Below are 23,464 nucleotides of genomic sequence, written 5' to 3'. Positions count from 1 at the left end.
ATGCAAAACAAAGATCATATTATACGATCATTAAATGATTTGTAATTGGAATGGAATGGAATGTAGGGAGGGAAGCACTATGGTCCAGCGCTGCGACCTTTCAAGATCTATTGCGCTAACCCTCAAGCTAGGCGGCTGACTACACTAAGGTTCACCGAGTACCCAGGTTTCGAGCAGGTAGCCTCCCTTGTCTCTAAGCCATCCCCTTCCGTGCATAGCCAGTCGGTGTTCGAGGAATGCTATGGAATGATAACGGAATGGAAAAACGTTGACGGAAATGTGTAGATGCCTAATATGGGGAAACGGGAGAACCCGAGAAAAACAGCAACTGCAACCTTGTCCGCCACAATGAAAAATCCCAGGCATTACCGGGACTCGAACCCGGACCATCTGCGTAACAGGCTGAAGATCTGACCACTCAGCCACAGCAGTGACATATACGTATACCGCATTTCGTGTATGTTCTGTATGCCCATCTAAAACATGTTTCAAACCTACTAACCGAAAAGTGTCAACTTACAATATGATAGGTCTACATAAAACTTGAACAGAATAAATATTTCGAAAGTATTAGACTATTGTTCCCGAAAGTTATCTGAGCAGTTAAAAGAGAGACGCGCGGGAGGTAGAGGGGTCGCTTCTACCAGAAGCATTGAAAGAGACGGGAGGACGTTCTATGAGACGGGTAAAATACATTTACTTTCTTAGTGTTATCGAAGAGTTCGTTGTACTTACAGTTGTGTATGATATTATTATTGTTATTATATTGTTATATTATTATTATTATTATTATTATTATTATGTTACGGTATATTTATTAATATTATGCTATGTCGTAATAGAAATATTCATGAATATCCTTATAAAATCTTTGAAACGTAATTTTTTCACAGCCATCCAATTTTTAACAAATTTTAACGTATGTTTAATTTTGTACAATAAAAAATGCTTGTCATTACTATACTTACGCAATAATATTATATATGGTCAACAGTTATTTGTATATGATAGCTAAGACACTCAGGCCCGATTGTATAAACCATTTAATCTTAGATCAGAGGTTAAATTGATCTTTGTTTCAGCTGAACTTGGAATTTTGTGTTGTATAAAGTCTAATCTGAGATTAATTTGTCTCAAACTAAATTCAACTTTGACTGAAGAAATTTCTCCGATTAAGTTAGATGATCCAAGTTCAGTTATTTCTTTTCTGTTTGAATTATACGAGTGACAGATTGTGCAAATAAAATATCCATTATTATTAATGTCAATAGACATGATAGGTACATTTATATATATTTCTTTCAATTTCTTGCCTTAATACTTAACAATCTTATATTTTATAAGGCTCTATCGTGTTCAGCAGTATCAAATAACATAACCTATAATTACATTATGTTTATAACAACCATTAATTATTAATGGATATGATAGGTACATTCATAAATTTTCAATTTACTGTATTACTAAACGAAAATTGTCGTTTTATAAAGCTTTATTATGTTTAGCAGTATCAAACACCATAACATGTTAACAACTCGGAGAACAGTCAACCTTCTTCTTATTGTCCGCCATTATTTACATTGCACAAAAAACCAGTGTCTCCAACAGAGTATACGGAAAGTCCCCAAAAAGTAGTTGTAAAGTCGCTAGATTTCTCATTATCAACAAAGAAAGATTAAATTTTGTTACTATTGGGGTGCTAAAAAGGTCACTAAATCCTTATTTAAGCAATATAAAAGGTAAAAGAAATTGTTGTTGAAAAAGAGTTAAAATCGCTAGATTGGCAACACTGAACAAACCTGTATAACATGGTCCGCGCATCACGTATTTCACCTGTTTATGCGATGTTGCCAAATCCTTTTCACGTGAACTTAAATTGCATTTGAACCAAGGTAATTTGATCGCAGAAAAGTTTTAAACAATAGAAGAAGTGTCTGAACTCGGTTTACTTTTCGATCTTCGATCAAAGTTGCTCTTTAGTCAGGGAGTTTCATACAATTGGGCCTTAGTGTGATCGAAGAGTTCGTTGTACTTACAGTTGTGTATGATATTATTATTGTTATTATATTATTATTATTATTATTATATTACGGTATATTTATTAATATTATGCTATGTTGTAATAGAAATATTCATGAATATCCTTATAAAATCTTTGAAACGTAATTTTTTCACAGCCATCCAATTTTTAACAAATTTCAACGTATGTTTAATTTTGTACAATAAAAAATGCTTCTCATTACTATACTTACGCAATAATATTATATATAGTCAACAGTTATTTGTATATGATAGCTAAGACACTTAACATAACAAGAAAATCCATGGAAACAATGAAATGTAATGAAATATATGTAATGTTATTTTGTGCGAGATCGTGCGTATTTGCTTGGTTTCCGCACAAAACCAACCCGCGGTAAGTCTAAAATTCCACATTCAGTATTCCCAACCTAACACACACAACAATTTCCCTCTTCTTACCGCTTAAGTGACATATTCATTTTACTGCTTTAGGCTTTTAACATATTATTTTTAGAGACGTTCAATATAGTAATAATTATAAATTGGAAACTTACCACTGCAATTTCACCTAAATTGCACTGTTAATTATTGTTTTTATATATTTGCAAAAATTAAGTAAATTCTACAACTCCACTAAAGTTACTGCATTTCGTGATGCATGTAACATTAAGGAAGCCGTTTGTTTTAAGTTCGCATTTATAGACTGGGGGGGGGGGGAAAGACAGACGTATATCACGGCCTGCTGGAGTATAGTAAACACAGAAAACATTTTAAAGCAACAATGTTGAAGATAGATATTTTTGTTTTCCAAAATTGCCGTCATTGAACAGAAACCAAGATGGGGATTTCATTGCAACTAATTAGAAATTCCTCTTTCAGGTATATAATAAACGATCTTCGCACAAAATAAGGTACGATACACGAGCGGTATGTTTTCTGTCAATTCTCGGAAATTAAAAAAAGCTCAACTATGTTTCGCTTTTTCAAACTTTTCCTCGAACATGAAAACTTCAACATACCGCTCTTGTAACGCATATTACTATTAAAGTTCAAGGGGGAGGGTTCAAAACCGGTAGTAACCCCCCCTCCCTTGCGTACGCTCCTGTAACAGACCTATAGCTCTTCTACTTGAAAGACTTTATGTATCGCATACCATCAGTAGTTCACGGTCAGATACGAATTGTAATAATTGGAGTTGTGATTATACTGTATTGTACACATACGAAGAAGAATGTAATTTATCCAACGGAATGCACTGAAAATAAATACCTAATGATGTTTTTATAACTGTACGTACAACATCTGCAGCAATGGTCAGGTAGCTAGCAGATAGCTACGGGGCAGCGAGAGAGCACTAGGGAACCCAGCTGCCTAGATAGGTTGTGCGGACAGCATGAATGCACTGTTCAAAAATTAATTTCTTTTCTTACAAGTATTTTCGGTCGTGGTACAGTATACAACGGTGAAAGTTATGATCTTGAGTTCGAATCCGTTTCGTTTATACACAACTTATCTGTCCCTTGCCAATGCGGCAATTAGATTTTCTTCATTCTTTTATATCACTGGTCGTTAGCACTAGGTGAAGTGGATAACGAGTAAGGAGTGTATCCGAATATGCTCCGTCGTGCAGAAGGGAGAGGGAGAAAGCATACCCGCCTGCAGCCACGGATCCACGCTAGTGCACCTCTTATCCGCGGGTAAGAGACGCTAGCCCGAGGGTGCACTATGCCGATGACCGCTGTTTTATATAGTTACTAGGAGTCTTGTCTCGACGTCAAGGGTGTCCTGACACGTGTCTCTAGCATGTAAGATGGAATGAACAATGTAGGTCACGACATAAGTTGGTAGGGGGTTTGAGGAATAAATATAAAACTGTTTCATTATTCTATTATTTGAACATTAAAAAAACTACTGTCTGTATTTTAAGCTTGCGCTTCAAACAAGTATTTTCTGTGAAGTTCCTTGTAGAAGTGAGCAAGGAATTAACGTCAAGTTTCCTGTGATGCTGAAAACTTTGATGTTCTTTATGAAAGTGTAAAGAAAACACAAAATCAAAGAGATTAAGTAACAGAAAGTTTCAGGAACAGAAGTACATGTAGAAGATGCCTAAACATTTGGCTGTCTAGTAGCAATGTAAGCTGATTATAAAGTGATAAATTACAAGGATTCTCTCAAACCATTCTTATTTACATAAACTACAAACATAAAATAACTATTCTTAGTAAATATTTAACAGTAATAAATTCTTAAACAAAAATCGAACAGCGACGTTGAGAAGAAAATTGTGGATTGTGAAATACAATCACTAGTATTGTAAAAGTAAATAGAAAGTACTGTGATGTATCAGAACTTCCATTTCGATATTTTGACGGAAATACACGTTTCACAGACTCTTGTTACTTTTAAGTTTTCTTTTAGCATTCTGTCTGTGTACAGCAACGAATCAAATTATTTGGTAAATTTTGTTCACATTCAGTGCCGTACGAGAATGACGCATGTAAAACATGATGATTTTGCTTTAAGAATGGATATTGTTTGCAAAATACAAAATTCGAAGATTTTTTCAAAATATGTAATAGGCTATTTTCAACTTTAATTTAAAGAAGAAATAGCCTACCGTTAATTTTTTAGACTTATTTAGAAATTTCATCTGTTCGTAAAGTATTTCATATTGGTCGGAAAATCTATAAAATATACCGTTACGTCATTCGGATAACGCTGTTCTAGGCTACTATTTATTCAAGAAAAAATTTTACCTGTCATAAATTTATATATATTCCAATGTCTAATGAAAATTAAGAAAAATCATAATACGTATCGTCCTAAAACAGAATTTAATCACTATAATACAAGGTACAATTATTGTCTTTCAGAACCTAGAGTTAGATTAAATCCAAAAAATGGTTCAGTTCTATTGCTATAACAATGTTTAATAAGTTACCACAAAAGGCACATGATACAAGTTATATGCAATTTAAATCTGTTTTGTATAACTGGTTAACCAACCATCCATTCTATAGTATTGGTGAGTTTATTGACTCCACTGTAAATGTATTCTAAATTTCTAAGCTGCATTGCTCTGTATTATTACGATTATTACTAATATTGGTTATTGTTATCATTAATAAAATTCCAGTATTATTATTATTTCATTTGTATTGTTGTATTCATCTGTTTTTATATTTTATGTCAGATATTATTTTATATCTCTTGTAATTTAGTATATTTTATGTCTATTGCAACAAACTGTTGCTCATGACAATAAAAACGATTGATTGATTGATTGATTGATATATAGGAGGTACCGTTGGGACCGAGGTTAAAGAGTTCAAACCCATCAAGTCTATGGATTTTAAAACACGATAAATCCTTACAAAGGCTTCCTCAGGAGGAAAGTAAAACTGGGAGGCCCGCGTCGTAGATTTAAGGCACGTCAAAGAGACTTGTCAGAGAACTGCAGAAAAAATTGGTGGGCCATTTGTCGTCAACGTTGAAACTTTGAATATTTTCTGCAATTGAAAGCATCGACTAATAAAAAAACTACTAATACTAGTAGCTGGTATATTATTAATGCTACAGTGAGTCCCAGGAAACATTGCTGGTGTTCCTGTTAGCCGATCAGCGGCAGTACCTTCTCGCTACCGCTGCTGCTTGCATCCACGAGTTCACGGCGCTTCGAATAAGTAAAACTTACGTATTGTGTTATAGTCCGCGTCACCGTTTTTGACGTGTGAAATAAGTAATGGGAACGTTAAGTGCTAGTGCTTTATCTTTAGCGTAGTCAGTCTGACAACTGTGTTTGACAAATGGCTGATGTGGCGTGTATATGAAGTGGTACCATTCTCAGCTGCACTAGCAACATGCTCACAAACTAGGCACTGTACTCTAGGACATACGCCAAAAACGCTGGCGCCAGCTATATATTAGTAACATTCGGTACTCACTCTTCGCACAGTTGCTGCTGGAAGTGTTTCGTATCTTGTGTGATTCAGATCTATCACTGTCTGGTTATTTGGGAATAAGATTCTGATTCATGACACATGCAGCGTAAATGTAAGCAAAGATAGCCTGATACAACCAGCGTGTAATAAAAATCCTGTTTACACACAAGATAAATACTCTTTCTTAGTATTGTAGTATGATAAGACAGGTGGAAGTAGACTTTTCTCGCCCCACGATTATACGCAAAACTTGGACCTCCTGATCTCTCACCTCAACCGATTCTGAGAAACAACAAACACCACAGCAACAAGGACACAACAGAGCTGCCATCATAAAGTGAAATAACTATAGGCCTACATAACTCACATCACATTATTCACAGATCCTGTTTCATTAAAACTATTCACTAAATTTAGAATTGTTTTTCTACTGTACACTTTCCCACATTGAAAATGTAATCATTGCAAAACAAAACACAAGGTAATAAAATGCACTTAATATTTGCTGAGTTACTGCGTACGTTTATTGCTGCTTGTCAAAGACAGACTATAAACTGACACAGCTAATTTCGGGGGACGGGGATTCACAAACTGTGATGTTTTCACCTGGTATCTCTTTATCTCTTTCCCTCATTTCCTCCCTCCTTACACATACACAAAAAAAAAACTGATAACTGAAGGATAACATAGACACTAGTCAAGAGTGATGAACTAAGCTAAGCATTAGGGCAGCGTTGTCAGACAAAGCCTAAACGGAGCGGAGCGCTCCACTATAACTCGTTGCGTGCTCCGGTGCTTCCACAGACATAAGCAAGTTCACGCTCCGACTGGACGTCTCTAGCACCATAACCGGTTTCGGAGCTTACAACTCTGACACTACTGCATTAGGGCATTCACCAACATGTAGATAAAGTAAGAGGAACTCGTGTGAACAGTGAAATCTGCATCTTCAGTGGTTAGTCGAAAATAGGGATGTCCAATTTTGAAGACTTATTGATTTATAATGTAATATAATAGGCCTATATAAGCTTTAAAACGGCAAAACTCCGTGAGTTCGCGGATGCAAGCAGTGATGGTAGCGGGGGTGACCTGACGCTAATTAAGTGGAAGAAACACAGGGAATGTTCGCTGGGACACTTGTTTCAAACGGTACATTTGCAGTAAAATGACATTACATAAAATATCACCACCACCACCACCACAACTACTACGTCTTACTACTTCTACTACAATCACCACCATTACCACTACTCAGAACTACTATTATTACCATTCAATAGCTACAGATTCTATAAGAAAGATTTTAAAATTTCAAAAATTTGTTTGTTATCAACCGTACTGCGTAATAAATTCGCACACATATTATATTCTGAGACGAAAGATATCAGATCACGGTCTAATTACTTCTTTCTGTTTTTGGCGCACTTTCCATTGAATTTTGCTGTTTATCAGGCGCCTTGAACGCTATGAAAGATGGTGATGTGTGAATTGTGACACGGTTGACTTAAGTGTTCTTTTAACTTTATGACACGGAAGAAAAATAACAATATGGTGTTAAGATTATCAGAATTTCGCTCAACATAATTATCTTTGAAAGTTACTGCGATGAATACCACGTGCTAGTCAAGTACAGCATTATGCCAACAAAGCGGTTTTAAAATGCAGAAAAGTCAAGGGGATTTTGTGAACATAGATCATTTTGCTACATTTCATCTGGGTGACTAGTCCACTAATTAATTGTCTGCAAGTAGTAATTGGAAGCAGAATTATTATTATTATTATTATTATTATTATTATTATTATTATTATTATTATTATTATTATTATTATTATTATTATTATTATTATGCTAGGAATAATAGGTCAATAACTTATTCTTTTTCCACGCCCGATTCTCTTTTAATGCTTTACTATACATTGGTGCGATCGAAACTCGAATATGCATCTGTAGTTTGGAACTCGATTACAACTACGGACTCGGCTAAATTAGAAAATATACAAAGAAAATTTATATCCTTATGTTCATTCAGATTTCTGCCCATTAATTCCGGGTATAGTTATGAGAGAAAATGTGAATATTTTAATTGTAAAAATCTATATGCTAGACGCCATGAGCTAGATTATCTGTTCTTTTGTGAAGTCCTCAAAGGTGATATATCCTGCGACTCCTTCTTAAACAATATTACCTTACGTATTCCAACAAAAGATATGAGAGCCCACAAACTTTTCTATATTAGAAATTCGAAATTTCTTTCACCAGTCTCCAGATGCATTAAAAATGCCAACATGCATGGCTGCGAATTCGATCCCTTCAATGTATAGACTTAGTTTGCTCTTGGTAACGATTTATCATTATGTATTCTTTTAGGCATTATACTCAATTATCATTGTCTCATAGTATTCTTAGTTATCCATTCATCTTCATTATTGTAATTAATTGTAATTATATTTATGTGTAATAATTATTTTTGTTTTATGTTTTTGTTATATTTGTGCTGAACTGTAATTGACCACTGGCTGTTGTACAGCACATTAAATAAATATAAATAAATAAAAATAAAAATAAATTATTATTATTATTATTATTATTATTATTATTATTATTAAAAAGTTAGCCTACTTTAAAGTAATTTAAGTTAGCTACAACTGAACTTGCTCGTTCGTGTCCTTAAACCACATTAAATATACCAACAGTTAGCTGGTCGTCTTTGTGAATTAGATATATTGGCTCAAATCCGTCTTTTAAGATGCATGGAATGAAAAAAAAATGCGATAAACTTTTACCACAGTGTAGTATATACAGTCACGAAACTCAATACGTAGTAAATATGCACCCATAGATAGTTGCTAACCACTAGGATCGCTACTATCGCCTCATTACAGACAATGCGAAATAGTACCTGCACAGTCTATTGTTCCTAGTACCCTCGTAAACTCAAGCTTCGTGACTATACGTTTATACTAGACTGTGCTTATACTTCCTCACCGAGAATCGATTTCGATTTCGCTAAATTCTAGTCAACAAGCTGTCGCTTAAGCCGCAGATGAAAATGAAACCCATCAACATAGGAAAACTTCCACCTTCATAACGTTTAAGATTTATAACCGTCCTTAAATAGCAACAGTTTTTGTATGAACTTCAATGTTACATAATATGTTTAGAGTTACAGCATTAACTTGAATCTTGAGAAAATTACGCAATCCAATTTCATACACACTATTGAAAACAAAACAAGAATCTGTTCTCTTGAACTCAAATACTTAAGTGGAATTCCCTTTACATTTCATACGCGTTCACGGTCAAGGACGGCGCTTTTACCAGTATTCTATGTTAGAAAGTAGAAAACATCGTTAAGTCGTGACCACTTAGATAGGTTATTTGCTAGTTTGCATACAACTACCTTTCCACTCGAGTTCGCAGCAACACAAACTTATGTTTTGGCTTCGGGTTTTCCATTCTTTCGTGTTCCGCACGAAACGATTCAGCTCCAACTCCATTTATTATTTTAAACTTGGTATTTAGTTCTTTCGCAAGCATTTATAGAGAAAAATCCTAGCTTGTAAAAACCCACTTCAGAAGAAATGATGCTTCTTTAAAAAGATCCTGAACCCAAATCGCAGTCCTTAATATTTTTTTTTCTTCAGTTTATTTTTTATTTTCTTTTTCTATCTACATTTATTTGTTTTATACTTCTTTATTCTTGTTTGCTCCTTATCCTCTGTCTCTTTTACCGTCACATTATGGAAATACTGTGCAAAGAGAAAATATTGCAACGCTTAAAAAATCAATTTCAAGATTATTCCGAAATAAAATGTTTTAATATCCTTGGTGCAAAAAAGTGGTTATGGGCACATGGTCTATGTATTCATCTGTTCGTCTTTGAAAAGCGATTTCTCCTGAAGTTTTTTTTTTATTTAGTCAGTTATTTAAAGATGGTATATCAACTACTGGGCTATTTAGCATCGATAGAATTGGTGATAGCGAGGTGGTATTTGACGAGAAGAACTTGATAATTCCGTGGGATTATCTGCGAATCAATATATATATATATATATATATATATATATATATATATAAACACACAATCTGATCAGTTTGGGCATGGATAATATTAATTTATTATAATAAAGCTATTATGATAGTAGGCAAAATTCCTTGCTGGTTATATTATGATTAAAAGATGGGAGTTTCCATATATGATAATCAACACTGCATAATTTGAAAGGACGAAAGAAAATCGTAGATGATTAAAATGGTACTACAAATCAACAGCGGGCACAATGTATTCTTTGGTATGCTAAATTTGAGACTGTTAAAAGAGTTCAAAGGGAAATTCGACGCATGATGTGTGTAATGTATAAAAAAACGATTCCATAATGTTGTGGTATCGAGAATTTGTAGAAACAGGTTCTGTGTTAAAAAACATGCAGGAGATCGCAGGCGAAACCCAGTAAGAGAAGCAGCTATCTCTTGGCTTGTCCCCCAAACTCCCCAAATCTAACCACTCCTGGCTTCTTCATGTGGGGTTTGTTAAAGACATTGTCTATTCACAGAAACCCAGGAACACTGATGATCTGAGAATAAAAATTACTCAAGCTTTTCAACAAATCACCCCTCTTATGTTACAACGGACATGGGCTAAATTATATCACCGTTATAAGTTGTGCAGGGTGCGTAATGGGGGTCATGTTGAGCTGTGAGGAATCTCTCATTTTTCGTATGCACAAAGTTTCAACAAATAAAGTTCAGTAGTAAATGTTTTACGGTGTTTTTATTTTATCCATGCCAAAATGGATCACCCTGTATATTAACAGCCCAAGCGAGACCACACCTGTGGAGTAACGGTCAGCGGGTCTGGCTGCGAAACCAGGTGGCCCGGGTTCGATTCCCGGTCGGGGCAAGTCATCTGGTTGAGGTTTTTTCGGGGTTTTCCCTCAACCCAATATGAGCAAATGCTGGGTAACTTTCGGTGCTGGACCCCGGACTCATTTCACCGGCATTATCACCATTTCATTCAGACGCTAAATAACCTAGGATGTTGATAAAGTGTCGTAAAATAACCTACTAAAAAAAACAGCCTAAGCGGGAATCTAACTCTTTCTTAAATTACTTGACAGATTGTTTTTTTCATATTCAGTTTTTACAGGTCAATTTATCCGGGAATGATAAAGATCTATACTATATTAATCCCTCTTAAGGGGAGGGGCAGGGACTGGGACTACGCTCGCAGGTAGGCCACTTGGGTGGGCCCATTGTGCTACTCGGGATGAAATGATGTGCATGTTAAAGCTAGGAGCATTCCCAAACCCACAACGGTAGACTACACTAAGGTTCGCTGCGTACCCAGGTTTCGAACAGGCCACCCCACTCGTATGTAGGCCTACCAACTCTGTGCGTCGCCAGCCGGCGTTCTGGGAATGCTATGGAATGATGACGAAATGGAGAAATGTTGACGCAATGATGCATATGCCTAATATTAGGAAACGGGAGAGCCCCGAGAAAACCCCAACTGCGCCCTTGTCCGCTACAAGTGTCACTATGGATTTTTCAATGAAAACTCAAAGGTCTACCCGGGACTCTAACCCGGACCACCTACGTGACAGGCTCGTCTGACCACTCAGCCACCGCAGAGGACATTCATTTGGCTTAGTATTGTCGTCTATATCTGAAAGAGATTTCTAGCTTTCCAGTAGCATCCCAGACAATGATTCGTGTCAGCTAAGTGATTTAGATTTCGTGTCATGTCAGCTCGAGCGCGCACGCACGCACACACACACACATTCTGCCCAAGGACAAGTCCTATTTTCTGCCTTCCTCTTTGTCTCTGCATATAATCCATCTATCTTAATGTCGTCTATCTTATATCTTCTTTTGCCCCAAACTCTTCTCCCGTTCACCATTCCTTCCAGTGCATCCTTCAGTAGGCAGTTTCTTCCCAGCCAGTGACCCAGTCAATTCATTTTCCTCTTCCTGATCAGTGTCAGCATCATTCTTTCTTCACTCACTTTTTCAAATACAGCTTCGTTTCTTATTCTGTCTGTCCATTTTACACGCTCCATTCTTCTGCATAACTTATCCACATTTCAAATGCTTCTAGTCGCTTCTCTTCACTTCGTCGTAATGTCCACGTTTCTGCGTCATAGGCTACAATGCCACACTCCACACAAAGCATTTCACTAGTCTGTTCCTTAGTTATTTTTCTAGAGATCCGCAGAAAATGCTCCTTTTTCCATTAAAAGCTTCCCTGGCCATTGCTATTCTCCTTTTGACTTCCTGGCAGCAGCTCATGTTACTCCATACAGTATACCCCAAGTATTTGAAGCTGTTCATTTTCCTTCATTTAGTATTCGCACGTTTATCTTCTTTATTTTTCTTTCGACAACCATGATCTTCGTCTTGTTTGCATATTTTATCGTCATCCCATACTGTTCAAAGCTGTCATTTATCAGTAAGTAGGGCTACTCTACACTACTAATTTACTGGAAATGAAACAAATTTAATTCCTCTATGGAAGTCACGGTAGTGGGTTAGAATCTCAAGATATTTGTCCACAGTTGGTCGAGTGATTTCACGAACACTGTATCAGGATGGCTCCTTGCACTTAGGTCGTGTAGGCTCATTGTACGCCATATAAGCAATGATTGTCTAAGTCGGACAGATGACCCGGATGTCATTCATGAATCCAACGCTGACAATGGGTCGTCCGTCCTTGGCTCTGCAGGTAAGGTTCCATCGACTATTGACGATCCCGATTCAGGGCTCCGAGCCCCAAGCCCTTAGAACCTAGATCTACCCCCAGACATCAACTTAGCCTATCTTTACTATTACAGAGACATCATTTTATTTTTACTTCAGTTTTTATTGTACCTGAGTTTTTGAATGTACTTCACTCCCACCCCTTCTACTAATGAAGTTCCAACTGTCCTCCAGACTGAATCAAGGCCGCATATAGTAAACAGCACTGAGTGAGTATAGTACGTTCCAGAAATATGTTCGCGTTTTCCAGTGACGAAAGAGCTTTCAATATCGAATCATTTTCCAACAGGTACTGTCCGTTTGCCTACGTCGCATCCCGATTTCCCCCACCTGCTTCTGCACGCCCCTCTGTAAAAGCTGGGCTGTCTTAGCTCTTTTCTGAAAACATTAATTTCTGTTAGGAATTGGACGTTTACGTAATATTATACAACAGTTTAAAATAACTTAAATAAAAGTGCCTCGTTAAGTAATTGTCACGTGATTTTCCCCCTTTCTACGATCCTGCGGCATAACCACTTGGACGGACAGTAGATAGCATGTCCGAGTAATTTTATCTGTGCGGGTCGGACAGAAGTGAAGATTGAATTTACAGTACGTAAGGTACTCTTTTATAGAGTAGGTACAGAATTATTTCAACATGAGTTGCTAGTACGAAGGACGAAACTGGCAATTGGAATTAGATGCAATAGTCTATAGTGCGATAATATGCAGAAAAGAACTGAAGCCTGTATCGAAATGAACGGCCACCATTTTCAAATATGTGTTTAAATATCCATATTATAATTATTTTTCAATTTAACTTCAGTCTCTAAATTGTACGCTAATGTGCTGTAGACAGTATAATATACATTGCATAATGAATACGTTCGCATGGATAACTCAGTTCGTGAGTAAAAACATTTATTGTTAATACTGTACTGCATTTTGATTAAACAAAAACCTAATGAAAATTATCGAACTGAAAATTGCGATATTTCCTAGTTTACGTAAATGGATGAAGTAACTTCCCTCCGATGCCTAGTAAAGTGATTTGTGTTTTACGCCAGTATCATCGAACTCCAGCCGTGGAACGGGGTAGCGAAATGTGTTTCCGGTTCTCTAAAGGTATAGCCAGGTTAATATTGAAAATGTTAGTAAAAATAAAATGATGTCCCTGTACAAATGATAAATGAAATGACGGAGAAGTAAAGTGTGTTGGTGGATTGAAAGAGGGAAACGGGAGTATCCCGAGAAAACTCCTATGCAACGTCTGTTTTGTCCACCACAAATTGCACTTAAACCTGACCTGAGATCGAACTCGGGTCGCCTAAATGAGAAGCCAGTGCGCTAGCACTTTATTCACAGACGCGGTTTGTGCATTTAATAAATGTCTAGTGTTGTTTTAAATACATGTCCAACATCGTAGTAATATTAAATTACTAGGGTCCTCTCGTATGATTATCGTCAAATGAAAAATCCCAGTTGCCGTTTAGGGCAAGCATTAATACGCTATGCAAATCTTCCAGCAAATAGCTATTTAAAGAAAAGCCTTGATATTTATTTTTACACTGTTATATTATTAGGGCACCGATTTTTATTTCACGTCTTATCGCCTGCAATGACGACCGAAATTCTAAGAATTGACAGGACGATTCGTCATTTTGTTGTAAATCTAACATGCGGAGCTATTCGATAAGATTGGAATCGTATAAAGCGCACATTTGAATACGGGGATCCTGGAGTGATGCACTGGAGACTTACATCGCCACCCAGAAGGGTGGGGTTAAATTTACATTCACGAAATACTGTAATCGGTAGAATTTGATACTCTAACCAGGTGAAACAACTCTTCTTCATGGCTGTTCCATTGATTTGTGACTAAGCCGTGGTTAGTACACGTTAGATATAAGGTTATCGTGGTGTAAAAAGCTAACCGTGGTGTACTGTGTCTGTGAAAGGTGCAGTTCCGCTAACACAAGGTGTTTCAAAATTACATTCTCTATTACGAAATATTAGTAGTAGTAGTATTGTAGTAGTAAGCAGCGGTAATAGTATGGCAATAATATTTGTTGAATTTTATTTAATTATGGATTTTATTTAATTTTCGAATTTTTTTCTTTTTCTTCTCTTTTATTATTATTTTATTACATTCCATTTTGTTCTATTCTTCCTTACGTTTTCCCTATTAACTATTGCAGCACTCAAAGGCTCAATAGCTATTTTCAGGCATCATACATATGGACCATGACTAATTCGCATCTACTTGACGTTACTTCGTTTAACATCATGTGTTTCAATATAATTCAAATTCTTTCTTTTTCACTCTAACAACAATTTATCACTAAGCCTCAAGGCTTTTATTCTATTGTACCATGGTACTCTTTGTCGACGGCAACCTGTAGTGGTTACAGGAAGAAATTAAATTAAATTAAAATTACTGTACTAGCTGAGTTACTATTATTATATTGCAAATCTTTAGAACTGTATTTTACTTTATTTTTTCTATTACGGTCTTACTAATAAAAACTCTATATACAGACGTTTAACTGTCTTATACTTATACAATGAGTAGCTCGTTTATAAGTCGTGTGTAAATTCCTTACTAATAATCATTACATACGTCGTGTATAACAGTATAACTGTTACACAGCTACGTCATAGTTTCGTCATTACTTCGTTATGAAAGGTAATAGAATATCTGAGGTTCTCTACTGCATCCGTTAGAGCGCTCTAGTGTGGCGTGTTAAATATCGATAGTACAACTGGCTCTAATCGATTACCACACTACATTTTGGTCAAGGAGTACAAGCTACAGCAATATTATTCTAATAATTCTATAATCTTTGGTTTGTTCTTCTCTGGTTGCAAGGTAACCATCATCATAAAATGACAGTCGATATGAACAGCTGTTAGAGGGGCGGCCATTTTTTCCCCTATATACAACGCTTAAACAAGGGGTTTCGTGTATATAACTACTGCAAAACAATTCCCATTGTATAGTTACAGCCTGTTTATACGTCCATAGCTTATTCACGGTTTATTAGTAACGTTTTCTGTCTCGACTCTGCATAAGTCTCGTATAAAAACTATACACGGTTTATTAGTAAGACTGTTATTGTATTATTTTAATTTGTTTAGTGTCGATTTTGTTATGCTATTATTATTATTATTATTATTATTATTATTATTATTATTATTATTTTGTAATATGTTAGTATTCTGTTCTTTAACTTTTTGTTAAATTTTCACTACTTATAGGCCCTATACTTTGTGATCTGTTAGAGTGTAAGAGAAGGTCCTGTGGCCTTAACTCTGCCAGTATAAATAAATTATTATTATTATTATTATTATTATTATTATTATTATTAGTATTAATAGGAGTAGTAGTAGCTACTGTAATTATTATTAGTGCTACTATTACCAATTTCACTACTACTATTTTGCTTGATACTTCTTACTTCCTTATTAATATTACTACCAATTTACTACCCTACTACTACTACTTCCTATCACCTATCATCTATCACCTACTACCACCACTACTACTTACTGTTAGTCAAACAGACAAAACTTAAGTTACATTAAAATTATTTGAGTAATCAAATGTTTTAAGAATTAATTGTCATGAAAGGCATTGAAATGTAGTTTTGTTCCTTTTCTAGGTTTCTACATTTTTCAACATGTACTCGTACATACTAACCAAAGTGAAAGCTATGTTCTCGGGAATTAGTAGCAGTTTAGTTGGTTTTGACTCTGTAAAGTCTCGAGTTAGGCGTAATGCTGTTTCATAAATTTCTGATGCGATTTCAATCGGAACTTCTGACAGCACCAGGATTTCTTTACTCTTACCAATATCGACTGTCACGCGAAGAGTGTATAGCTGGTTTAAGTAAATTTGTACAAAATTTATTATTTATATCTGTTTAAGCGGAATATCTAACTTTCGGAATTATTTATTTAATGAAGGTTCAGGAAAAAGCTATAAACCGTAATACTACCGGTATTCGAAAAATAAGAAGGAAATGAATCGTTACAGAACACGTAAAACGTATAATGAGAAATTATGTGTAATTTTTCTGATACTAATTTTTCAGAATTTCAATACTTGTACAATTCGCAGCAAAATGGATGGGACGACTCTTGTTCGTGAGAAAATTTATGTTTTATCGCGCTGTTCGCACGTGTAAACGAACTGCACATGAAGCCATTCCTGTGATGTGTGTTCATTGAAAGTTGTCAGTCTACAAAGTAGCCAATGTTAATAGGTATGTGTAAGTGTGTAGGGGTAACGGTATGCTTTCCTTATCTTAGATTGTGAATTCGTCTCCTAGTAGCGATTATTATTATTATTATTATTATTATTATTATTATTATTATTATTATTATTATTATTATAGTGTCTTCATTGATTTATTTCAAATGTTAAATAGCATTTGTTTATACACTTCGTTGTGCCTGTTGTACAAAAATATTATTGCCAGTGGGCTATTAATAGGTGAGACTTAGCCCGTATAAACAAAAGTAACTTCATAAATAATTGTTTCACTTCCTAAAAAAACGGTAACACGTCAAATATAAGTAAATAAATATACCTATAAACAAAAAAAGCCTACTATAGGGTCTGTTATCTCGTCCACTAGCCACTTGCTTCAACAACTGCCCTCATTCTGCGCAGGAAACCAGAAAACAGAAGAGAGCGAGGACGTCACTAGAATTCAGAAGATGATGCACACCACACCAAAACTAGTCAATTAAGGTAAAATACCAATATCATTTAATATTAACACGAGGGAGTAGTTGTTTATTTAAATAACTTAGCAGTTCTTCTGTGGTAAAATTATGTTAAGTGTTGAAGGAGTGTAGCCTCATCAAGAATGAAGAAAAAAATAAAAAATTGTCGGAGGCTTTAACTTTGAACTACTGGGTGTTCATTTCAAAGTGTGTCATGACGTCACTGTTGATGAGTCAGCGATTTGAAGCGAGTTTCAGCTTTTGTGTCAGAGAAGTTGCCTATTAATCAAGGCGTTCAATCTGAATTTGAGAATGTGTACGGTATAACTTGAACGTCGTAGCAACATATGGCGGTCTGTACGGTCTCTGTGCTACCATAACCTCTTTCGAACTGTGTTTTGCGCGGCCAAGTCGTACGCAGGGTATTTGTTATCATCGGTTGCGTACGGCAACATTCCACAACACAAATCCAATGTTCCGTGTCCATGTTGACCGTCGAAGTTAATGTCAACAAATACGAAAGTAATCGTCTTAACCCTCTCCCCATATCCCGACAGTAAGAAAAACTCACCTCAGTACATGTTTCGAAACAGTTCACATTCCTGCCACTACCGGCGTTACCGTACGTATCGGTAAGTACTCTTCTGAATGAACGCCGTACTTGCTAGGCAACTTCTCTAGCACGTTAGTGATACACCTCTGCGGAAGTATAGGAAGATTGAATTCTCTAGGCTCATCGACTAGCCACATGACGGCATACAGCGAGCCATGACACACTTTGAACTGAACACCCAGTAGTACCGTTCACTCGTTTTGTAGACCCGTGCAGTAACGATCTTAAGTCCAGATAGGCATAATATGTGGTTTTTCTACTTCGATTGATTTTCTATTTGTCAATTTTATTATTATTTCGCTCTTCACAGAATTCCATTTTATAACATATTTCAGACTTTTAAACAAAATACAGCAACTCTAAATGGTTTAATTATGTGTGAACTGACGCAATAAGGTGACGAGCATGCGCAATATCATGAATCTGGAACTTATAAATTTTCGGAGGCTCATTTCTTTTGCCACGAAGTTTACAGTCACAACATTCGGTAAGTTCTAAATTTTAAATTTGTCTAGGCCTATTTGTTTAGCCTACATCAGAAATAATCTTACGTCCGATGACTTACACAATAATATCACAATATTCTACGTTGTTGAGTAATGCAACATTTATCTCATCCGTACATAAAAGCCTGAGTTCCATGTTTCGAAATACAATTATTATTACGCACACTTAATGTCACAACTGTCGCTTTCTTCCGTTCCCTGACACACTTTTCATTGTCCAACATTCCCATCGCGCAGACTGCTCTTACTGAAGTGTTTTCTCCTACTCTTGGAATGCTGATGAGTGGAAGAACTGTTCTTATTGGAGTACGGCCGCCATTGCCGTCACATCGTAAGTATCTCGCTCTCGTAAGTAAAGGAAGGCAGGAAATGACAAAGACTGCTCTAGCTTTGTACTCTATGACCTCTCCTTCATCGAGGCGCACCCTGATCTACCGAAGATATATAACGGCACACCACAAAATTTCGCCTTGGGCAAATTTGGTTTTCGTGGTAAAACATGACCACAAATATGTATCTACATATAACAAGACGTGGGGCTACTAGTGAAGCTCTGGACACAAACCGGAACAAATCTAGACACGAATATCAGTATTACGACTTATGTACATTGTGTCCCGTAGATGGGAGGAGGTTGAATGCAGGACTATGTCATTATATTTTTAACTAGCCGTACCCGTGCGCTCCGCTGCACCTGTTAGAAATAAATATAAAGTAATTACATAATTAAAATAGGACGTTTGATCCAGGGAACAACTTTTACAACAGCGGAAGATAATCTGCTTCGCTCATTACCCAATTTTTTTGCATTGCATTTATTGCATATATATTTTATGTATTTTAACACGATTCAATTAAGCATAGTTAAAATTTGAATTATAAAATAATGGATTACTAAGCTAACGTACTATTACTGCATACTAAATCAATACACTCTCGTTGTTCGTTAATTCTCTGAGATTAATATGAGTGTACATAAATATTATTTTAAGAAATACAGAATACGAATGTACAAAATAGCCTATCAAATTTTTTGTGCATAAGAAGCTATTTTAATCTTACCTGTCCTCGATTTACTCAGACGTTACTGTAATAACATTATAGCATTATGTCCATCTAGAGAAACTACACTTTCCAACGGTGAAATAATAATTAATTATACAAATCGGTTAATTTAGCTTCTGATATTACTTCATACAAACACAGAAACATTCTCTGTAGGCTATGTTTAATAGCTTTCGATTGTTGATGTCCAAGGCCACTGTTTCGATTGTTGTTGTCCAAGGCCCTTTATAGACGAAGTCATTTGTTCTTAATTCATTGCACCGTCTTAGATGGCGTTATTTTAATTTTAAAACTCATTTATCTCATTAAATATCGGTTCTATCAAAATTTTGTAAAACATAAAACTTATCGGAAATCATTTTTAAAGAAACTTGTGTTATGTAACATTTTTCACAAAAATCAATAATAAGCGAGATATTTCGATTTATTTAATTCAGGCCCCCTTATAACCCCCCTTTTAAATAAAGTATTTTGAATGCCATATAACCTAAAATCTAAGTTACAACGAACTTAATTTATATTCCAATTTTCATATAAATCGGTTCAGCCATTATCGCGTGAAAAGGTAACAAACATAGAGACAGACATACAAACAAAAATGTCAAAAATGCGATTTTCGGTTTCAGGGTGGTTAATTATATATGTTAGGACAAAGTATTTTTGTAAAATCGAAAATTACCGGAAAAATTTCGGCTACAGATTTATTATTAGTATAGATGTATGACAAAAAACTAATTGGTGCAGAACTATGGCATTTTTAGCGAAAAAAACTTGCAAGATAATAAATTCCACTCGAGAACCCGCGTGCAATGTAAATGTGTACACAAAGAACTTCTGTTTGATGAAATGATCTTGCGTCATGCTGAATACCTAGCTAAGGAATGCTTCAATTTTTATCATGTAGTGTTAGTGGAATTTCCTCATGGCGCGATTCTGTAAGGTCTATCCATTCCTTGAAAGACGATCAAGACACTGATAATGACGACGACATAATGATAATAATAATTATTATTGTATGCAACATCAGCGCTCAGCTGGCAAGTAACATTGAATGCATATGCATATGTGAATTACAACAAAAAATCCTACATCACAGACCCTTGAATACAGAACTAGTTACAATAAAAATTTGAATTTCAGAAGACTTCCACTGACCAGCTAGACTGCTAGAATATTACAACTTGCAAGCAAACATTCTGATGGGGGCAGATAAAAATGCTATTTTTTTCTTTCACCATGTTAATAATGTCAAAAGAAGTGCTTATACAAATTTTGGCCACTCGATCGCAATTACGAGGGCCGTAAAAATAAGTTCGCCAGGGCCGTTAACAGAAAGAAACCACAATTTAATTGCAAAAATTTATTGGAGCAGACACAGCAATTGAGCTATTTTTCAACATATTCCCCACCGGAATTGAGACATTTGTCATATCATGGGATCGACAGAGAGGTGCAGACGGCTGTCAAACGCTAGTTCCGATCCCAGGCGGATGATTTCTACGACATGATACAAAAATTGATCCCATTGTACGACAAATGTCTCAATTCCAGTGGGGGATGAGCTGATAAATAGCGCAACAATTGCTGTATCTGTTTCAATAAATCTTTCCATGCAACTGTGTTTTTTTCTGTAAACGACCTCAGGAACAATCACTTTCTGGATGGCCTCGTAATTAATAATAATAATAATAATAATAATAATAATAATAATAATAATAATAATTTATTTTAGCTGGCAGAGTTAAGGCCGTAAGGCCTTCTCTTCCACTCAACCAGCAAAAAGTATATATACATATGCATGAACTCACAAAGAATTCAACAATTTGATTTAGATGAGAGTTACATTTATGCAAGAGTTATTTACGAATTAAACAACAAAATACTATGAACTATTAATTAAACACTGAAATAAACTGTGTAGCAGAATTAAACTAAAATACATAGAATGTTAATATATTTCAAATAATATTAGATAATAGAAAGAGATTATTATGAGACAATTTTGAAAATACAGCACAATCAAGATGATGTCTAAAGAAAAAAGTAACAGTGTAGTCAGTGATAGTTTAAATCAGTATGATTGGAGTGAAATGCTAATAAGGTTATCTTTTAAGCTGTTCTTAAAGGTGTTTGTTGTCTTGCAGCCCCTAATACTTTGTGACAAGGAATTCCATTGACGCGAGGTGGATATTGTAAAAGATGAGGAATAACAAGATGTTCTATGAAGAGGTATATTTAGCGTGCCACAGATAAGTGATCTGGTATTTACGTCGTGGTTAGAGTATAGATAAGAGAAACGAGACGAAAGGTAATTTGGTGTTGAGGCGTGCAGAATTCGAAAGAGTAAAGACAAAGAGTGTAAAGTTCTGCGTTCTTTAAGTAGGAGCCACGAGAGACTTGCGAAGGACGGTGATTTGTGATCATCTCGTCGGATGTTGCACACGTATCTGACGCACATATTCTGAGCTCGCTGTAACTTGACTGACAGTTCAGAACTTAGGTCACTTAATAAAACGTCACAATAATCGAAGTGCAGCATTACTAGGGTTTGTACTAGGGTACTGCGGTCGAGTGGCCAAAATTTGTATAAGCTCGTCTATCGACATTATTAACATGGTGGAAGAAAAAAAAATAACTTTTCTACCTGCTCCCATCAGAATGTTTGCATGTCAGTCGAAATAAAAATCTCTTTGATGGTTCAGTTAGCAGAGCGCTGACTTAAAACGGTTGTGAGATACTTAATAAGGGAAAAGTTTTCTAAAAAAAAATATGTAATTATATAAGTACAATAATGCAACTTAGCAACTGATCAATAAACTGGAAACATTTCTTAACAAAGGAATGTCAGCATAATATATAAAACTTAGCAAAGACAAACTAAAAAAAAAAAAGCTTAATAAGGAGACAATGTTTATAAAAATGTATAATTTTATTATAAAACTTGGTATAGTCCATGAGCTAAATATTATTTAACAGAATCAGTAAGCTAAAATATTGCATAACAAGGGGTAATTTTTCAGGAAAACTTATAATAATTATATCTGTACAAGTGAAGACATCCCCGGGAATAAGGTGTAGGCCCTAACATCAAATTAATTAAACATGTGACTTCGGCGTAAAAAGTAATTTTGAAGCATTCATTTACAACAACGAGTGATTGCATTCAATTGATGAATAAATTTGTGTGCTTGATTAATCAAATGATTCTGCTAGTAAATATAGGCCTATCGAAATATGCTCCTAAAATTATTTTCTTTTCTTCTGTAACGTGTATTACAGATTCGTTGGTTATTCCCTTATTACGGGGAGGTCTTCAATTATTAAACTTAGGAAAATTAAGAAGGTAAAAAATTTTTAATGAGCGAAAATTGAGGAAAATTTATAATTATATCAGTACAATTATACAACTTAGGAAAATCAACAAGCCAAAACAAACGAGGGGATTTTTTCAGGAAAACTTAAAATTATATCACTAAATTAAAAAACTTAGTAAAATCAATAAACGGAAAATTTCATGGTAAAGGGAAAACCGTACAATATATACAACTTATTGTTAGCAAAAGCAATAGGCTAAACAAAACAAAAAATGCTATATAAAGAGAAGATTTTTAGGAGAATTTTCATCACTACCGTAGAAACTGTGCATAATCTGCAAGTGCGCGATTAGACATTCAGTGAACAAACGCAGGCTGATGTGTTTCACGATGAGTGTAGCGAAGTACCGTAAATCATGGTTTCAGTCAACAACCCCTCCCACTACAGCAAACTGTCCTCCGATGTCCGCCTGAATGGCAACGCTTCAGAATCGAAAATTGGGGAAGACAACCTTCCCACATGACGTTCAGTAACC

The 23,464-nt window shown here is 35.5% G+C and overlaps 1 protein-coding gene across 3 annotated transcripts in view; it reads left to right on the top strand.

The window, feature by feature from the left end:
• The window catches only part of LOC138705827 (toll-like receptor Tollo), a 502,484-nt gene that overhangs the window by 63,874 nt on the left and 415,146 nt on the right, over window positions 1-23,464 (top strand). The window contains exon 2 of one of the 3 annotated variants that reach the window (XM_069834495.1): window positions 17,375-17,455. The exons of the other annotated variants lie outside the window; for them this stretch is intronic. The gene's annotated coding sequence lies outside the window, so the exon portion shown is untranslated. Of the gene's footprint in view, window positions 1-17,374; window positions 17,456-23,464 lie in introns of those variants that run through there. 3 annotated transcript variants of the gene reach the window in all.

This window comes from Periplaneta americana, chromosome 9 (assembly GCF_040183065.1).
Source record: "Periplaneta americana isolate PAMFEO1 chromosome 9, P.americana_PAMFEO1_priV1, whole genome shotgun sequence".
Classification (NCBI taxonomy): Eukaryota; Metazoa; Arthropoda; class Insecta; order Blattodea; family Blattidae; genus Periplaneta; species Periplaneta americana.
This window is presented reverse-complemented; position numbering and strand designations above follow the sequence as displayed.